The sequence below is a fragment of the Ovis aries genome, chromosome 15, assembly GCF_016772045.2.
Source record: "Ovis aries strain OAR_USU_Benz2616 breed Rambouillet chromosome 15, ARS-UI_Ramb_v3.0, whole genome shotgun sequence".
Lineage (NCBI taxonomy): Eukaryota > Metazoa > Chordata > Mammalia > Artiodactyla > Bovidae > Ovis > Ovis aries.
This window is the reverse complement of record NC_056068.1, coordinates 34,449,839-34,470,094: the sequence shown is the minus strand read 5'-3', so window position 1 is coordinate 34,470,094 and position 20,256 is coordinate 34,449,839. Positions and strand designations below refer to the sequence as shown.

Below are 20,256 nucleotides of genomic sequence, written 5' to 3'. Positions count from 1 at the left end.
GGAAGGGCAGCGGATGCCATACCGGGCTTACAGTCCCCACAGGGGCCTCTGCTCCCACAGGGCTGTACGGCCCAAGGGAACACCCTGCTTCTCCTTGGATCTGACTTACCTCAACTCCAAGAAGCAGGCCACTGTTTCTCAGAGCATGGCCTGATGACCATCTGCACTTGTAAACAGTCAGAGTCCTGGCACCCATCTCAGACCAACTGTCGGAGTCTCCCATGGAGGCTGTGATACACACCAGAGTTTGAGAGCCCCTGGTGGAGGAGTCAGATTAGTTAAGATGTTTTCAGCCTCCCAGTGGGTAAAAGATAACACTGAAGCTACTCTGGTTGGAGCAGGGGTGAGTGGCTCAGAGCCAACACAGCCTCCTGGTACCCTCAACTGACTCCAAGGAATCCTAGGTTTTCCCAGAGCACGGTTTGAAAATCACTGGACCAGATGATTTGCAGTGCCTTCCCTAGAAGGGGAGTCAAATATTCATTTATTCATTTACAATATTTATTAGGTGCTTTTTGCTTTCTTTATCCCAAGTCTTAGTTTGAAGTCATAGCTCTGCTACTTACTAGACGTGTAATCTTGAGCAAATTACTTTATCTCCCTGGGGCTCAAATTTTTCATTTGCATTAGGAAAATAATACTTGTTTTCCCTACCTCACAGGACTCTTACAATGATCAAATAATCAAATGAGAACACCTATGAACAAGTGGTTTGTTACTTGGAAAAGACTCTATAGATGCCAACAACTAGTGTTAGTAGCCTAACTATCTGAAATCTGCAGAACTGAATTAAGTCCTTTCAGGCCCCTACGGACTGTTACTTTCCTACTCTTTGCAGCTAAACCTGCAGAAAATGTTACAGGGTATAGGGGACCATTGGTCTAAAAGCTTCCATTAAAAAAAAAAAAAAAGCAACAAATATGGCTCAGTTTGTTATCTTCCAAATAGAACATTTCTATATCACCCAAATTTTCTTCAATGATCATATAAACAATTTGAAAAACTAACATTGTTGAAAATATTGTCTGAAATACACAGTTCTTTCCCAAAAAACTCTTTTTAAACATCTGATTCTTTAAAATGATTTCAAATGAGGCACCCAGAGCAGGGGCAAATGCCAGGCTGGGCAGGGCTGCAGCATGGCCCCACAGGAGGAGCATGGGGCGGTTCTGCCACCAACTCAGCTCGTGATCTTGGGTGAGTCACCACGTCTCAAAGGGCCTCTGTTTCCCCACCTATAAACCGAAGGCAGCAGCTTTACTGATCTCCAAGGGCCCTGCCAGCTCTGATGGTTAGTGTTTTAGGACAACGGTGTGTAGCTTCCAGCACCCCCAGGCAGTCCTCCACAGCACAGAAGCATCTGCAGTTTTGCTGGGCTCAAGATGGCTCAGGGAGACCGCCTTTGCTGAAAACAATGTCTCTCTCCCCAGTCACTAAATCAGAATCTCAGACTTTCCAAAGCACCCTCAGCCCTACTACAAACCCAAAGAAGGAAGATGAGGGAGTAAGCATGTAGAGGAGAGAGGTGGCTCACCTAAGAGCTGCACCTTTGGAGGTGATGGGGTCCCAGGAAGAACTACAGACCCAGAGAGGCTTCAGACGGTGGGAAGACCACCAGAGTTGACATCAGAGGATAGGACTGTGCCCCTCCTCCAGCCCTTCCTGCTGTGTGCTTTGGGACCAGCCACTCCCTGCTACCAAGCTTCGGGGTCTCCACCACAACCTGGGCTATTACACAGGACAAATCCAGTGCTATGATAAGGCTCGTGTGAGAGTGAATGGAAACTTCTTGTATATTGTAAAGCTATACATTAGTTACCAGCAACACCATATATTGTGCCCAGAGATTGAGAGGGACCGACTCTACTGGTCCTTTAAGAAACACATAGCCCTGGGGCGTATAAGTCCTGGGTCTCAGGACAGGTGGGTACAAGTTACTTCACTGTGTGAGCTGAGCTACACAGAAAAGACTCTTGGCCTGGCCTGGTTCCAGTCCGATGGAGACCAGGCAGTACTGAAACTGAAAGCAGTCAATAGGAGCACAGAGCCCATCAATGTGGACAGTTCTCTATTCCGAGCATTCTTGTGTTCACCCAGTTAACAAACATCCCTCTTATATCAACTTCAGAGAGAGTACTACTTCACTGCCTTGGGTGTGCAAGGAAGGAAGAGGAGGGAAGGAGCAAAGATGAATAAGATAGTCCCCATTTTTAAGGAATTTCCAGTCTCTTAATTAATAACATTTCCTGAGCTCTTACTATATACCAGGGACCCCACTGTACAACTTCCATGATCTCATTTCACACCCATAATACCCCAACAGGGTGGGAATGTTCAGGATTCCTATTTTACCGCTAAAGAAGCTGACATTTAGGCTCACTGGAAAACTAAGTGATGCAGCCAGGACTCGAACCAAGGTCATCTTGGTTCCATCTCCAGATCCTCAGTTCTAACCACTATGGTCCATGGCCTCTGTGTTGCTGGGGACCTTAAACAACCTACCTTCCTCTGTGGGTCTCAACTCCCTCTATGAACGTAGAAGATCAGTGATTCCAGTGGGCACACACCATACTGCAAATGACTACAAACCAGGATAGAAAGCAAGACTTATCCACCTGACATGAGGTGTGGAGATTGGTTCCCAAACCTCAGGAGAGGAAGGGGTATGACATAATCTGGGTGAAATGAGGCCAAAGGCTGGGATTTGTCAAATAGGGCTCAAACCAGCAGGTTTCAGAGAGGCCCCTCCACCAACCTCAGTTTTCCCATCACACTGAACTGCCTACCCCATCCCCCTACTCCAGCCACCTGCCCAGGGAGGCCTCTGTCATGCAGTTCCCCTACGTTCCCCCAGCTCCCCTTATTTTTCTCCGCCAGGAGTTCTCTTCTGATCCTGCAGCTTTCCCCAGGAGACTATAACAGACATTCCAATTCTATTGCATCAAGAAGACATCACATCAATGGAACAGCCTTTTCCTTTAAGACCCTGGTCCTTGGTGCAAGGCTCCCTGTCTTCCCAATTTGCTCTGTCTCTAACGGAGAAAGAGCAGTGTCCCTTCTCCATCTGAATCGTTCATAGCAGCAGATGCCGGTAAGGTTGCCTGGAGAGTCTGGAAATGCCATGTTGCCATGGTAACAACAGACCAAGGTTTGGGATGCTTTATCCCCAGTGAGCTGCCCTGGCAGTGCTACTCCAGGCTGCTGGTAGAGTCTTCCTTGAGGGACAACAATAACAACAAAATCCCATTAATGGACCAAAAACTGCTCTGCTGGTGCCGAGTTTCAGCTCCTGCAAACACACTTGTGGGCTACTTCCCCAGCCCCTCGGCTGTAAAAAGAGGCCAGGCCCTGGCTGTCTGCACTGTGCCTTGCTCAAAGGGTAATATGGTTTTCAACTGGCTCAGCCAACAAAGCAGGCCCTTCCCCACTCCAGCCCCCAAATTACCACTTCTCTTGTTTGATGCCACCAACCAAAGTTCTGCCGGCATGGACCCTGGCAATTAGCACAGCATCCACATTTGTTGGGGAATTAAGAGCCACTGATTAGCCTAATTCCGTGCCATTTACAGGCAGCCAGTGTCAGCCTGAGATTGGCTTTTCCAAATGGTAGCCCAGAGGGAGGCATGATCATGGCTTGGGCTTGAAATGGAGCAAGGGCCTGGTGGGCCAGTCAGTGACCCAGAAGGAAGGCAGGACTCACCTCTGAGCCCAAGAACGTATCAGCCATTGCCTCCCCTAGAACTACCCACTGAAAAGGAAATGAAGCCCAGAAGCTATTTCCAAACTGAGGTCATGCCTATTTCCAAGCCAATCTTGTCCAGAAAGGGAGTCCATTTCCCTTTAATAGCATCTCTGCTGACTCCTGCTGGGAACGCCCAGCCATAGGACCAATGAGCCCTAAACTAGGGGCTCCTGAAGTTAGAGGCCTGAGTCAAACTCTAGCCATCTGGGCAGGACCCTGACACCCTGCCTATACTCTCCTGCCATCCCACCGCCTGAGCCTTTTATCTGAACCTTTTATGTATCCCCAGGTTGCTCTCTGACTGGAGCCTCTTGGAATTTGAATGCCCGGTGGTGATCACCTTAAGATTCCCCTGTCAGAGGACCTCTCAATGGGCCCTCCAGGATACTGACATTCCCAGGCTCACACAGGCCCCTACACCTGGACTGAGCCCGATCCCCACCTGGCAGGAGCTAACTCCACAGCTGATATGAGTCCCCCGGGTTTCTACCCTTTTCTGCCAGTTTGCTCATACACCGAATAAAGGGGTCATGACCACATGGAACTAGCTAACTAAATACGTGCCCACAGACCCTGGGGAACTTCCAAAATCTTCAAGAAAATATACAGGCATCAAGACCTGGCTTGACAGGCCTTGGCCACTGAACTTCCAATGCAAACTCTAGCTGCTTGAAAACAGGGACTTAACCAGGTCTTTCTAGTCATTCATAAAACACTTACTGAGTTTTATTGGTAGATGCCACCAGGAATATAGAACGAACTGTTTGTGGTATCTGCCATCAAATCTAGGGGATCAGTAGAGACTTCCAAGCAGAAAAAGAAAGTGAGAGGAGAGGAGAGGAAGGGCATTCCAAGAAGGAAGCACAGGGCAAACAAAGGCCTAGCTGAGAAGGCAGATGGAGCCTATAGATCTAATGGTGGTAGTTAAGCTTGGAAGAAGTGTAAAAAGAAGTAGAAGGAAGTAAATTGGGGGTAAAAGGGGGGAATACAATCCTCAAAATGCTTGACTAAAGATATGGACCTCAGGAACTTCCCTGGTGGTCCAGTGGTTAAGACTCCCTGCTCCAGATGCAGGGGACTTGGATTCAGTCCCTGGTAGGAAGATCCCACATGCCGCATAGTCAAAAGAAGAAAGAAGATATGGACTTTATTCAGGAGCTTTCAGGCAAGAGAGTAGCAGAATCAGAACCTGCTGACTGGATGAGAAGGTAAAGACCTGGAAAGGGTTGGCCTCTCCTGGCTCTGATCCTGGGTCTTCCTGGTGGAGGTCCTTCTGCCACAGTGTACGTCAGGCTGGGGCCCCTAGGTAGGGAGGAAACCCTGGTTTCCACCTGTCTCATTTTCTTCTCTGTCTGGTGGCTCAGATGGCAAAGAATCCACCTGCAATGTAGGAGAGCCAAATTCAATTCCTGGGTTGGAAAAATCCTCTGGAGAAGGGAATGGCAACCCACTCCAGTATTCTTGCCTGGAGAACTCCATGGACAGAGGAGCCTGGCGGGCTACCATCCACTGGGTTATAAAGAGTCGGACATGACTGAGCGACTAACACTTTCCTGCAGGTCCCACCAGGGCCCCAAGCTCTTGGGGACAAGTGTCCTTGGGTGGAAGGCAAGAGCCATCTCTTCAGAGACTGCTCTGGTGATAGGCCTCCCGCCTCACTCCACCCTCAGCCTGGGCTCCCTGGTCTCTGCTTGTGTTCCTGCACCCTCCTTCCCTCTCTCTCTCCTGGGCCAGGCCAAATGCTAGCCTAGCCTTCAAGGCTCAGCTCAAGTCTCCTTCCTCAAGAAAGTCTACAACAACCATCCCTTCACTGAGCACTTAGAATGGCAGTTTCAAAGCAGGAAGGGAATGAAGTGATCACAGGCCCAGATGTCTCAACTACACAGAAGAGGAAACCTGGGTCTGGAGAAGGGAAGAACTTGCCCAAGACAGACGAAGAGCTATTGATAGATTCTCTGGACAGCTTCCTGCGACCTTCACAGTTCTACTTTGTGTCTCCCATCCACGTCACAGATTGTGAGACTGTCTGTGGGGACGATGACTTCCACATCTTTGCATCCTTCTCAGTGCTGAGCACAGAGTCCTGGATTGCAGGGAGCTTGGGAAATAGAATTCTCAGTAGCTGAAGGTCCCAAAGGCAACAGGTCTGTGGAAAAGCAAGACATGGGTGAAGAAGGCAAAAACCCTCCTTCCAGGAACTCTCCACTGTTTCTGGGATGCAAGCCAAGCTCAGCCACTGGATTGGGGGTGGGAACAGAGATGATGCATTCAAAGGGACTTTTATGTCCGAAAGAGATTTCTACAGAGCTTCCCGGGAAAGCAGCTTCCAGAGGCTGGCAGAAGGGTTCATGCTGAGGTCAGCTTCCAGCCTGGGGCACTGGGGATGTTGGTAGCAGCAGCTGAGGGAAGACTTCTCTTTTAAAGCTGAGTCTTCAGATTTTTAGAAAACAACAACAACAACAACAAAAAAAAAACCCTTCAAGATGACCCACTCCAATTCCTGAATTTTTTGAACAGGGTAACTGAGGTCTTGGTAAGGAAAGGGATTTGATCAGGTCATACAACTCATCAAGGATCACAGTGAGGACATGGTCCAGGGCTCTCAATCCCAACCCAGGGCTCTCTGCAAAGCACCTTTTCTCAGTGGGGCCCCACATGGGTGTAGAAGGAGACTACCTGATGGAATTAGTGGCCAACGGTAAGTTCTACATTGTTTTTTTAAATGTCAAAACTCAGTTACTGAATCCCTGATGGGTGATGCGGATGTAAAGAAAAGTACTGGGTTTGACTAAGCCTTCAACTGAAGAAGCCTCCTGCTTGAGATTACAGAGCTAGGAAAAAGTGGAAGCAAAGTCAAAGGCACCCTGGCCTCGAAGTCCTTCCTTTTTCCGCTGGCTCACACTGCCACACATGCTGTCTCTGTGCTCAGACGTGAGGGAGAAAGACAGGATGGACGGACATCTGAGGGGTCCGACGAAGCGCTCCGTTAGACACATGCTTCCAGGTGAGCCCCGTGCTGGGCGTGGGGGACACAGAGAAGAAACAAGACCAGCTTCCAGGTGAGCCCTGTGCTGGGCGTGGGGGACAAGGAGAAGAAACGAGACCAGGAGTGCAGAGACTAGGAGGTGACTTCCAGGAAGACTCTAAAGGAGCAGCCTTCGTGATTGAAAGAGAAACAAACCCTGTCCTTTAAATTCTGAAGCAAGAATGAGGCTGACGCACAGGGATGGTGTGACGGCATGCTGGCGGGTCCTGCCTGGGGATGCGTGCCCCTGGCCACGGTCGTCACCCTCCTCACAGAGCCCAGCACAGGTTGAGCCCCGCACGGGAACACAGGAAGGCACGCGGGGCGGAGCTGCTGGGTTGACGCGTGGATGAGGGAGGTTCCTCCCCGGCAGGGAGTCGAGATGCAGCTCCAGGCCTCTCAGAGGAAGGGTCTGTCCCCCCACCCCGAGGTGGGGAGTGCTCTCTCCATCTGTAGAAGGAGCAGGAGGCAGCTGGCAGGTCCAGAAATGCTGACACAGAGAGGGACAGAGCTTTCAGCTGCAACCAACTTCTCCATGGCAACGAGCTGATAGAAAACTGCACAGGAGACTGGGAAGGCCGTTTTATTTAAAAATAAAGTCACTCGCAGTCTAAAATCACACATGCAGAGCAGTAGCTCCTGCCTCCCAGACCCTCAGGAAGGGTGGGCATAACCCCTAGGAAAGGTAGCTCCTTCCGACCTGCCATCCCCTGCCCAGGGCCCCGGGTGCCTCCACTCCTGCTGTGAACCTTCCCAGAGCTGTCAGGCAGAATCGCTCTCGCTCTGCAGTCCATGCTTCAGGGCACCACACCAACTCTGACAAGAGAGGGTAGGGGCTCCATCAGGGTCAGGGCTGGCCAGGACCTGCAGCAAGCAGGCTGCGGCAGCCGGCATCCTGGCGCACCAGGGCAGGGGTAGCTGCAGCGGGGTAGGGGGTTGGCAGGGAGGACGAGCAGGGCAGAGACCCCTCTCCCTCTCTGTCTCCTGATGGTCACATCCTGCTTCAGCCTTCAGGGCTCAGCTGTGTTTGCCTTCATCTCCCCGGGATGGCTTAATCGTACACAGCTTCCACTGTAAATCCAAAGCTTTCTGTTTACATTTCAAATATAAAACTTTTCATTATATACGTCTGCTTACAGAAGCAGACAGACAATCTGCTTTGCATTACACTTCTTCTCACTTATTCTGCCCCCAGTAGAGAACCTGGCCTGTGATAAAGCCTCAGTAAATGTTTTCTGAATGGAATCTACAGCATGAGAAAACATTTTAATTTTAGTCGCTAAATCGGCCCTCTGTCAGTTTAAGGGCATTCACTCATTTCCTTCCAAAGCCTTGGTGTTTTGGGGGCATGAAGGCAGTATCATCCCCTCTTCTATGCTGCTGTCTTTCCTGCTGGGTCCCCCCCACTAGCTTTCTGCCAACTCCAATGTGTTCCTTCCCTTATAGTTTCATAGACATCACTGTATTCAAAAGGGGACCCAAGAACAAGCTGGACTATGGATCCTGGGTTTAGCGCTAGCTGTATCACTTTCCATCTGTGTGAACTAAGGCAAGTCATTTAATCTCACTGGACCTTCTCTGCAAAATGGGAACAATTCATCTCCATACCTATATCCTGCCTACCTCATGAGTCTGGTATAAGGATGATGAATCATGAAGATGCTCTGGAAGCCACAAAGTGGTCTCTGGGGAAAGGTAAGGAGGAGTGTGGCTTCCAGCCTCTTATGAGGGAGGCATCTGAGGCCTGCACGGGGCAAGTGACTTGCTCACGACCACACAGGGAGACTGTGATAGAGCAGAGTCCAGGTCTTCTAATTCTTGGTCCAGAGCTTTTTCCCAACCTCATGCTGCCTTAGAGGTTCCATCCAGGCCTTCTTCAACTTTGGCAAAACCAACTCCACATTCCATTAAAACACGAAGCATTCTAGATCACCTGGGGAGGATAAGTCTCTGACCAGGAACAGCTCTGTATTTCCAGGCTGAATGACACTTGAAACATTGTAAGCAGGAAGTTAACTCTTGAGCTCCCCCATCAAGACTTTCCTTTCAATTTCTCAGTCACTGCTAACTTACCCATGCCAGAAATCTCATTCTGGCAGTAACACAGCTTTGCTGCGGCAGAGCCCAGGTCTTCTGATTTGACCCTAGAAATGGCAGCACTGCACATATCAGAGAAGCAGATCGGAATAACCTGGACCGGATATAGAGAAAACTTGATATGGCTTGGAGCACAGACTTCAATGGAAAACCACCAAGGCTACTCTAGGCTTGACTCGGGAAGTAGGGACACTGATTCCCTGGAGTGTGAGGTCAGCAGAAACAGATCTGAGGGTCATAAGAGGGACACAAAGGCCCTCAATCTAACAGCTCCAGGCCCTCATGTCAAAGATGTCACTGAATGAGGCTTCTTCAGACCTCTGTATTGATTTTGAAAAGGAGAAAAGGTAGAAGAGAGGGAAGGATACGTCCTCGTCTAGAGCCCTAACCCATTCGTGATGTGATGGTTAATTTTGTGTTACCTTGGCTAGCCCATGGTGACCAGTTGTTTGGCTAAACACTAGTCTAGATGTTGCAGTAAAGGTATTTTTTAAAATATTAGTTTGGCTGCATTGGGTCTCAGCTGCAGCATGTGGGATCTTCATTACATCACGTAGGATCTTTTGTTGCTGTGCACAGACTCTCTGGTTGTGGTGTAGGCTCAGTAGTTGTGGCACATGGGTTTAGTTGCTCTGTGGCATGTGGGATCTTAGTTCCCTGACCAGGGATTGAAACTGGGTTCTCTACATTGCAAGGTGGATTCCTAACCGCTGGACCACCAGGGAAGCCCTTGGTAAAGGTATTTTTTAAGATCTGATTAACATTCATGATCGATTACAGTGGGCCTTGTCCAATCAGTTGCAGGCCTTAAAAACAAAGACAGAAATTCCCTGAAGAAGAAAGAATTCTGCCCCAAGGCTGCAACATAGGAAATCCTGCCTGTGTTTCCAGCCTTTGGACTTCAGACTGAAACATCAATTCTTACCTGAATCTCCAACCTGCTGGCTTGCCCCAAGGATTTCAGACTTGCCAACCCCCACCACAATGGGAGACAATTGTTTAAAATAAACCTAGATAAATAGGTATAGTATATCTTATTGGTTCTGTTCCTTTAGAGAATCCTAACACAGGTAGCAGAGAAGGCGATGGCACCCCACTCCAGTACTCTTGCCTGGAACATCCCATGGATGGAGGAGCCTGGTGGGCTGCAGTCCATGGGGTCGCAAAGAGTCGGACATGACTGAACGACTTCACTTTCACTTTTCACTTTCATGCATTGGAGAAGGAAATGGCAACACACTACAGTGTTCTTGCTTGGAGAATCCCAGGGACAGGGGAGCCTGGTGGGCTGCCATCTATGGGGTCGCACAGAGTTGGACACAAGTGAAGCGACTTAGCACCAGCAGCAGCAGCAACACAGGCAGAGCTGAGTGTTTCCATCTAATTCACCTTACTGAATCCTCCAAATGAATGGAGAGTAGGTTTTGCTATTCTGATGTTTGTTCACAGATGAGGAAACTGAGCCATTTGGTAAGGAAGACTTCAAAGCCCTTACTTTATCAGTTTTACCACAGGGCCATGAAGAAGCAGAATTTCTCTAAAGAAGACTGGGACAAGAATTCCTGGCCAAATAGTGCTGCTGATTCCTCTGAGTTCTCCTTCTTGGAGTGAGGTAGCCTTTCCCTTCTCCAGGGGATCTTCCCAACCCAGGGATTGAACCCAGGTCTCCTGCATTGCAGGAGGATTCTTTAGCAGCTGAGTCACAAGGGAAGCCCTTCTTGGTGGAGAGGCAATTAATGCCAACAGAAATTAGGGGTATGAATAGGCCTGAGCCCTGCTCACTCAAGCAGGAAGACTTGATTTGCAGAATGCTGTCTTTAGGATTTCCATCCTTTCCGGGATCTGTATCTGGACCCAAGACTTGGGTCTGTATGAACACTGTGGGGTCTCATCACTTCTACACATGAGCCCTTACTGTTAGCCTTTGAGGGAGTGGGCTTTGCTTGTCTCAGTAAGCTCCTGCCAGGAAGCAGGAAGGCTGTGCTCAAGCGATGAGCCCTCACTGGGTGCTTTCTCTATGTGAGCCGCAGCCTTCCTCCACCTCTCAGCTGTCCTTTCTCCCATCCCCAGAGGTTTCTCACCACCACAGTGTCCCCTGGGGGAGGGGAAGCATTCTTCTCCTGAACAACTTTTACCAGAGGATCGAAGAGCCCTCTTGCTTCCATTCCCGTTAAAGCAGCTGAGGCGGAGTGGGATTTGCAGGCGGAAGTTTGTTAAATGCTAGGGGGCCCCTGAAAAGGAAACCATTACAGCAATTCAAGAACATCCACTGGCAGGCAGGGCTGCCAAGATGAGCCTTGACTCTTTAATAGCTCTCTCCTCTCTCCAAAGGGCTGAGACATACATCTGCAGCAGCCTCCGCTCAGCTTCCAGTCATCTGAACATGCAGTAGTTTCCTCTTGATTGCTATTTGGCTTACTGCCTCAAAGGCATGGCCTCCGGGGTAGAACCTCCCAACATGTTTTCAGGCCCACATCAAAAAATGATACTGTTTGGGACGTCTCTGGTGGTCCAGCGGTTAAGAATCTGCGCTTCCATTGCAGAGGGCACAGCTTCATCCCTGGTCGGGGAACTAAGATCCTGCATGCCACCTGGTGTGGCCAAAAGAGAAAGAAAGAAATGATACTGTTTGGGTAAATGTGGAGGTGGATGTGCAGTCCGAGGACTGGTTTCTGCTAGCCCAGGTCTGGCTACCACCCTTAAGTGCTGAGGGCATCGCTGTCTTGACACCCTGCCTGGGAAATCTGTCCTGCAGAGTCTTGTCCCACTCGGGCCCAAGTCAAGAGATCCGGAACCAACTCAGCCTCCTGGCTGGGCCAACCCCTTCACTCCTGGGACTGGTCAGAGGGTCATGCTTGCTCCACAGGTAATGGGCTGGGACGTGGTGATAGGTAAAAGACATCATCTTTCAGATGAAATCTTACCCCCCCCCCCCCCAACAGATGAGTAACCTTGCACATTATAGACCAAAGAGTCCTCAGAGGACCAGGAAAAGTGCTGCTCCCCCAGGAAGCCTGCCTGGCAGACACAGTCTCCCCTGTGTCAACTGAGACACCAAGAACCCATCCTCTCCTCTGCTGCTGTGTCAACACAAACAAAGAGTTGTCTGCATGTTCACACAGCTGCTAGAGCTTGGGATCCCCAACAACCAGCACTCCAGTGAGATGGACACAGAAGCTACCGATAATAATAACAATAATAACTAAAATTTACTGACAGTATACAAGGTATTGTGTTTCCCTGGTGGCTCAGACAGTAAAGAATCCACCTGCAATACAGGAGACCCAGGTTCAATCCCTGGGTGGGGAAGACCCCTCGGAGGAGAGCATGGCAACCCATTCCAGTATTCTTGCATGGAGAATTCCATGTACAGAGGAGCCTGGTGGGCTACAGTCCATGGGGTCACAAAGAGTTAGACATGACTGAGTGACTAACACCTTAACTTTTTTGCTTTTACCTCATACAAGGTACTAAGCACTACTCTGAGCACTTTACATGCTTTAATGTTTACTCATTTATCTTCATCATAACCCTTAAAGTTAGGTACCATCATCACATTCATTTTATAGTCAAGAAAACCAAGAGAGATTAAACTATTTGCCCATATTACACATCTAATAACTAGCAGAGTGGGGATTCAAACCAAGGCATTCTAGCTCCATATCATTTAATCCCAAACAACAACTTTGCCAAGTTGGTCTTATTAATTCTGCTTTAGAGGTTGAGGAAACTGAGGCATAAGCATTGTCAGCTAAGACCACATAACTGCTGCTGCTACTGCTGCTAAGTCACTTCAGTCATGTCCGACTCTGTGCGACCCCATAGACGGCAGCCCACCAAGCTCCCCCGTCCCTGGGATTCTCCAGGCAAGAACACTGGAGTGGGTTGCCATTTCTTTCTCCAATGCATGAAAGTGAAAAGTGAAAGTGAAGTCACTCAGTTGTGTCCAACTCTTCGCAATCCTGTGGACTGCAGCCCACCAGGCTCCTCCGTCCATGGGATGTTCCAGGCAAGAGTACTGGAATGGGGTGCCATAGCTAAAAAGAAGCAAATCAAGTATTCAACCCAAGGGCTGCATCCTTCCTCAAGCTCTTCTTTGTAAGGATTGTGTTACAAACACTCCAGGCTGAATTCAGGGAGGCCAGCTGACCTCATCTGTCTTCTGGGATGAGAACCAGCAATGGATGTCCACTGTTCTTCCAGCAGGTCATTTTGAATGGGTCTCCACAGTACTTTTTATAGATGATTACGTACACAGCCTGTTTCCCCTTAGGGAAGCAGAAGACCAAGATGAGCCAGCCTCCTGGGACAGTGGGCACACTTTTCTATTACACCGCATGGACTCTGTAGGGTTGCAGGTTTCTGCCCAGGTGCTCTTCTAGAAGTAGTCTAGTTATATATGAACATTCTTGTACCCAGTACTGAGTGAGATACAGGAAGCAGTGTTTCCCAGCAGAAGGACAAAGGCTTAGAGAGTCTGAGAGCTACTGTTCCCTTCTGGTGGGGATTGAGACAAGTTTCTTAATCTCTGAGAGTTCCAATTTCCTTCTCTGAAGCAAAAAAAAAAAGGAAACAAAATTCTTCCTTTTGGGGCAGTTATGAAAAAAAAAAGTATGAAATTTTATAGCAGAGAAAGAAAACATGTTTACTAAGCACCTATAATATGCTAGGCTCTCTGTGTATGCATCTCATTTATGTTTCATAAAAATCACACAAGAGAGATATCTCCACTTTATAGACAAAACTGGAACTCAGGGAGGTGAATGCTGTTCAAAGCCACACCACTAGTAAGTGCCACACCCAAGCGGTGAACCCAGATTGTCTGGAATGCACCGGAAACTTTACCACCTCACCAAACTCCTCCCTGAAAAGGCACAATAGGCTCTCCAACTCCACTGGGGTGGGGGGGTGCCTCAGGCTTTTACCTGCCAACTTGGCCCTCTTCTGCAGGGCCAAGGCTGCACAAACCTTCCCAGAATTTGTTTCTGTGAGGTTTCAATAAAATACATGAACAGGAATTTCACGCTTGGACTTAAGTGATCGAACAGCAGGTGAAAGACCCTCCTGTGTCTTCTCCCAGGTTTCCGGTGGGACTCCTCTCTAGCTCTCAGATCTCAGGGGAAGGAGGAGAGGCTGTGATGGTTAAGGTCGTACAGCTTGATTCTGGGGAGGCGTTTCCTTGCAGAGCCTTGAGCCACCAGGATCTGGGATGCAGCAGGTGCTCTCATCTGCAAGATGGGTACAGAGCCTGGCCTGGGCAGCTCCAGGCCCAGTGGGTGACTCAGCACCAGCTGGCCCTGGCCCTCTGCCATGGGAGGACATCCTTCAGAAATTCATGGGCTGAGAAGTCAAAGCTGGGTCTTCAGAGTGCCTCTGATGGAGGTCTGTGACGGGGGCTGGGCTCTGCGAAGTCCCAGTAAAGCTGCTGCGGCTCTGCCTCGTGTCCCTGGCTCACTGTCACCCAGCCCTGGGGCCTCTGCCTGAAAAGAGCCCGGTAATGTTTCCTCCTCTCTGCCTTCATTCTTCCCGTCCTAGTTGAGGCCTGCATCCTCCTTTACCTGGCACAGTAATATTAGCTAACAATACTCACTAATTTCTTCCTATGTGCAGACACTCTAAATACATTTTTTAAATTCTTATTCTTTTTTTAAAAACTGTCATAAAACACATATGACACGAAGTTTACTAACTTAACCATTTTTAAGTGTTCTATTCAGGGCTATTAAGTATACTCACACTATTGGGTAACCATCACCACCATCCACCTTCAGAGTGCTTTCTATCTTTTCATAATGAAACCCTGTACCCATTAAACAATAACTCCCCATTCCTTTCCCTTCTAAGTCCCTGCCAACCACTGTCGTACCTTCTGTCTGCTATGAGTTTGACTACTCTCAGAACCTCATAAACGTGGAGTCACACAGCATTTGTTCTTTGACAGCTGGCTTCTTTCACTCAGCATAATGTTTTCAAGGTTCGCCCATGCTGTGACGTGTGTCAGAATCCCCTTCCTCTTTTAAGGCTGAGTTAATATTCCATGAAATACATTTTCTTATTTAATCCTCCTAATAGTTTCTATGAGGTAGATACATTATTAAGTCCATTTTACAGAAAAGAAACTGAGGAACAGAGCGTCTAATTAAATGGGTCATTCATCTGGTAGGAAGCAGAGCTGGGGTTTGGGCCCAGGCTGTGTCACTCCTGAACCCTTATGCTTTCCCAATCTGCGATGAGCCCCACACCTTCTCTCCTACTTACAGGACTCCCAAGTTCCATCCTTCAAGCCAGTGATCTTTCTAAAGGCCAATTTAATATTGCCACTCCTCTACTTCACACCTTTGCTTGCTTCCCTCTGCTTACAGTCATCTTAAACTCTGGCATGACATTCAGGCCTGGCCCTGACCCAGCTTCTATCTGCTTTTTCTGGCCTTTCCCCTCTCCTAACACCCACTAAAACCCAAGTCTTCACCAGCTGGACTCTGCACCTTTCACCTTACTATTCTCTACAACTGAAATGCCCACTCACCAAATCAGGCAAACTCCTATTCATCTTTGAAGGCCTAGCCTAAATGTCACCTCCGCCTTCCCAGACTTCTCCAGGAAGTGTGTCTAGCTTTTCCTCTCTCCTTCTCTAGAACCTGAATGCAGCTCTGTAAAAGCACTGATTGCGCATAATCTGATTTGTCAGTTTACAAATCTGTCTCCCACACTATACCTGTGGTTGCCAACATACTTGAACATGAAGACTCCCTTTTAATATCAGAGAATTTCAGGGTTTTTCCATACACACCGATCAAAGCAATATTTAATGACAAAGTCACCACAAATTCAGAAAAGCTTTTAAATTAGAGTCACCACGATACCATCTATATATAGTTGAAAACAATGCTTTTTGCAGGTGTACAGAGGAATCTGGGGGCCTTGTGGCAGGCAGACTCTGGATTCTAAGGCACCAGAGCCTACAGTTTGGGAACTACTGCTCTGGCCTGAAGAGGCAGTCTTCTGATGAAAAGGAAGTAACACCCATCGACCCTATTATATTCTAAGGCTGTGACAGTTACTTTTCATCTTTATCTCCATTAAACCTCAAAAAAGTCCACATTTTCCAAGTAAGAAAACAGAGCCTGGAAAGGTACAGTGCCTTGTGGGAGGTCACACAGTGAGCGAGACAGAGCAGAATCTGGTTCTGGATCTTTCTCTCCTCTTGTCACTCTGCCTCGGGGCAAGGACCACAGGTGTTCCTCTCTGAGTGTCCGGCGCCTCACTTCCGGCTTTGCTTGGAAATGTCAGGGAACAAATGACTCAAACCGAGAGCCCTTCCCTACATTCTCAGGCCCTCCAGCTTGTAGCAGGGAGTCTTCGGTCAGAGACCACCCCCAGCTGCGGGCAAGCAGAGAGGTCCTTCAGACATCAAGGAACCAGACAAGGCGCTGGGCAAAGCTCTAAGACAGCACAGCATGGCTGCATCTCGTTTAGCTGCTGTTTCCCTTATTTAGTAGGTACTCCTGCCCCAGCTCTGGGCTCTGAGCCCCTTCTTCGCAACCAGTGCTCTGCCCCCACTCCCTTCCTTCCCACAAACTTCCTGTCCGGCTGCACAGCAGTTGCTCTCAGCTAACAGTTCCCTCAGGCTAGTTCATATTTGATCCCAATGCCTGGTAAAGCTAGGTGTGGTCTGCCTAACAGCCACTTGTGTTTGAAACCAAAGGAGAGATTTCTCAGAAATTCTGGTTGGTCAGGAGGCCAGGGGAGGACAGGAATGGGCTTCAGTGTCAGATACCTCCAGGTGTCCATCCCAGGCTCTGCTGCTTCCTTTCTGAGTGACCCTGGGTTAATTACGTAATTTCCCTGGGTCGTAGTGTCCTCCCATGGAAAATGAGAATAAAATCAACCTCCCAGGGTGAATATGCACAGGTCTTACACTCTCATACCGCATGGTAGGATGAACAGTGGCCCTCCAAAAGACAGCTCCGCATCTTAACCCCCAGAACCTCTGAATGTGGCCTTATCTGGAAAAAAGAGTCTCTACAGATAAGATTTTAAGTTAAGGATTTTGCGATGAAATGATTGTCCTAAATCATGGACGTGGATCCTAAGTGCCACCACAAGTGTCCTTGAAGAGAAAGGCAAAGGGAAGTCTGACACACAGAGAGAAGAGGAGGAGGCAAGGCGACCGCGAGACAGAGACTAGAGTGAGGTCAGGGAACGCCAAGAAACACCGGAAGCTGGGGGAAGCCAGGAATAGGTTCTTCCCTAGAACCTCTGCAGATGTACCTAAATTAAGGACCCCAAAGTGAGATCACCCTGGATTATCCAAGTGGACCCTAAACCAGACACGTGTCCTTGAAGGGACAGAAGAGGAGAAAGACACAGAGAGAAGGCTGTGTGGAGAAGAAGGCAGAGACTGGTGTTTGCATTCACAGGACAAGGGATGCCTAGAGCCAGCAGAAGACAGAAGAGGCAATGGAGGATTTGCTCCTAAAGTCTCCAAAAGGAGTCTGACCCTGTCAAAGCCTTGTTTTCAGACTTCTGGCCTCCAGACCTGTGGTGAATATATTTCTGCTGCTGTGAGCCACTCAGACTATGGTACTTAATTACTGCAGCCCTGGGAAACGAACACATATTGTGTATCTCCCTAATACCACATATCATCCTTCATCTCCTGTATTATGTCAGAGCCATACAAACCACGTGTACAAGAGCCATACACACTATAGAAACCACATGCACAAGAGCCATACACACCATAGAAACCATGTGCACAAGAGCCATACACACCATGCAAACCACGTGCACAAGAGCCATACACACGATGTGCACAAGAGCCATATAAGCCATGTGCACAAGAGCCATACACACCATAGAAACCACATGCACAAGAGCCATACACACCATAGAAACCACGTGCACAAGAGCCATGCACACCATAGAAACCACGTGCACAAGAGCCATGCACACCATAGAAACCACGTGCACAAGAGCCATGCACACCATGGGCACAAGAGCCATAGAGATTATGTGCACCAGAGCCATACAAGCCATATATGCACAAGAGCCATACATACCACGTGCACAAGGAAGCATGATTCAGGGAATGAAACTTCGTTTGATTTGGTCACTGCTGTAACCCTAACGATTAGCATGGTGTTGGGTCCATGGTAGATGCCTGAGGCATTTTTTAAAATAAATGAATGAATTATAGTTCTCAGAGAGCAAGAGCTGTCTATGATTTACTTCTATACCCTCAGCATGTCGAGGACACATGCTCCATATATGCGGAACTTCCTCCTCTCCCCTATATTCCAGCACTAAAGGGGCAACAATGAAAAAAGGGGCAAATCTCAGCCTGGAGCCCAGAGATAAGCTTCCAGGCTCCAAAGAATAGACCTGTTTCCAAACTACCTCTAAACAGAAGGCTTGGAGAGAACCCAGGACTGCAGAATCCTGGGGACGATGTTGTTTAATTAAACCGAGACTCAAGTCACCAGCGTCTGGCCCGGGCTGCGCCTCTGGGACCTGAGCCGGCAACATTTCATCATTAAGAGGAAAGGAGATGACAAATTCTTTCCTGAAAGAACCCAGCAGGCAGTCAGAATTACTGGATGTGGTAAATAAAACCATTATTTCCAAATACATATCCTAGGCAGCACTAAATGCATTCTCCCTATCACAGGCAATACTAAATTTAGAACTGGCAGTTTGAGTCATATGCTGATTCCTGAAGAGAAAAACTAAATTCAAGGAGGGGAGAAATGAAGTGAAATATGAAAATAAAAATGCAATCTTAGTCCCTCAGAGCAACCTGTCAAGAGAAGTTCCTGCAGGGAATTCTGGCTATAAAGGAACTCCAGTGGGGTGGGGCTGGGCCCTGCTAGCTGCCACAGCGGCAATGGCCTTGGAGGAAATTTCTGGAAGACCCTTGTGTGGAACTGCAGAGGCAGGAGGGAATGCTGCATGCAAAGCCACACCGAGGGGATACTGTCTCAAAGCCCTGTCACACAGTCTCACTGAAGCTATTTCTCAATCCTGCAGCGAAGGTTCTATCACACCACCACACAGCTGAGGTACTGAGCCTAATGGGGTGAAGTGACCTGCCCAAGTCATTCAGTGAGTAAGCAGGAGAGCAGGGATTTATTTCAATAAACTGCTAATTTTACAAGAGTGTTATTTTACAGAAAACTTGAAGAGACACAGTAGTTTCCAAACACCCCTCCCCTAGTTGCCCCTACTGTTAACATCTTAGGTCACTATGGTATATTTGTCATGCCTAAGGGACCAACACTGGTACATTACTACTGACTAAATGCTATACTTTGTATAGATTTTGACTTTTTTTCTTTAATGTCCTTTTCTGCTCCAGGGTATGGATACCACATTATATTTGGTTGTCATGTTTCCTTAAGATCTTCTGGTCTGTTAGAGTTCCTCTCACTTTCCTTGTTTTTTGATGATCTTGACAGTTTCAAAAAGTACTAGTCAGCTATTTTGTAGGATGCCGTCAACTTAGGTTTTTCTGATGTTTTACTCATGGTTAGATTGTGATTACGGGTTTTGGAGAGGAAGATCACAGAGAAGTACCCTCTCATCAGGTCATATCAAAGGTACAAAACGATTTATTACTAATGATGTTATTATAACTTTGATCACCTGGCCAAGGTAATATCTACCAGGTTTCTTCACCGTAGAGTTGCCCTCCCTTCCACCACTCCCCCTTCTGTGGTCTACTCTTTGGAAGCATATTACCAAGCAGAGCCTATACTCAAGGAATGGGAAGTTAAGTTCCAGCTCCTAAAGTAGGGAGCCTCTACATAAATTAATTGGAATTCTTCTGTGTGGGAGAGCAGGGATTTATAGACTGGTGGTAGCTCACAGGCTCTGAGAAGTGGAACTGTTCTTGTGAGTGAGAGGCTCACTTCCAGCTTCCTCATTTCCAAAATGCTCATGTTTCTTAGGCATAGACTACTGGTGATCTACTCAACTCTCATTCTCTCCAAATTTTATTCAGAGCAGTCAAGTGCCCAGCTAAAAGACTAACTTCCCAGCCTTCATTATGGTTAGGTGTGGCTAGGTTCTAGCCAAAAAGTTGCAAGCGGACACGGCGAGGTACCACTTCAGGAAAAGTGCCTTAGTGCTTGTGTGCTCAGTTGCTAAGTTGTCCCTGCCTCTTTGCAACCCCATGGACTATAGCCCACCAGGCTCCTCTGTCCATGGGATTTCCCAAGCAAGAATACTAGAGTAGGTTTCCATGTCCTTCTCCAGGGGATCTTCCCAACCCAGGGATCGAAGCTGCATCTCCTGCACTGGCAAGTGAATTCTTTACCACTGAGCCACCGGGGAAGCCCAGAGTGTCTTTGTAGGACCTCTTTTTGCCTTTTTTCCCTTCTGGGTGCTTCCT

General features: G+C 48.3%; 1 protein-coding gene across 3 annotated transcripts in view; it reads right to left on the bottom strand.

Moving 5' to 3' along the window:
• Positions 1-20,256, bottom strand: part of SERGEF (secretion regulating guanine nucleotide exchange factor) — a 256,873-nt gene that overhangs the window by 20,127 nt on the left and 216,490 nt on the right. Inside the window, exon 11 of one of the 3 annotated variants that reach the window (XM_027979348.3) lies at positions 1-20,256. This exon is cut by the window's left edge and continues 18,600 nt beyond it; it is cut by the window's right edge and continues 22,341 nt beyond it. The exons of the other annotated variants lie outside the window; for them this stretch is intronic. The gene's annotated coding sequence lies outside the window, so the exon portion shown is untranslated. 3 annotated transcript variants of the gene reach the window in all.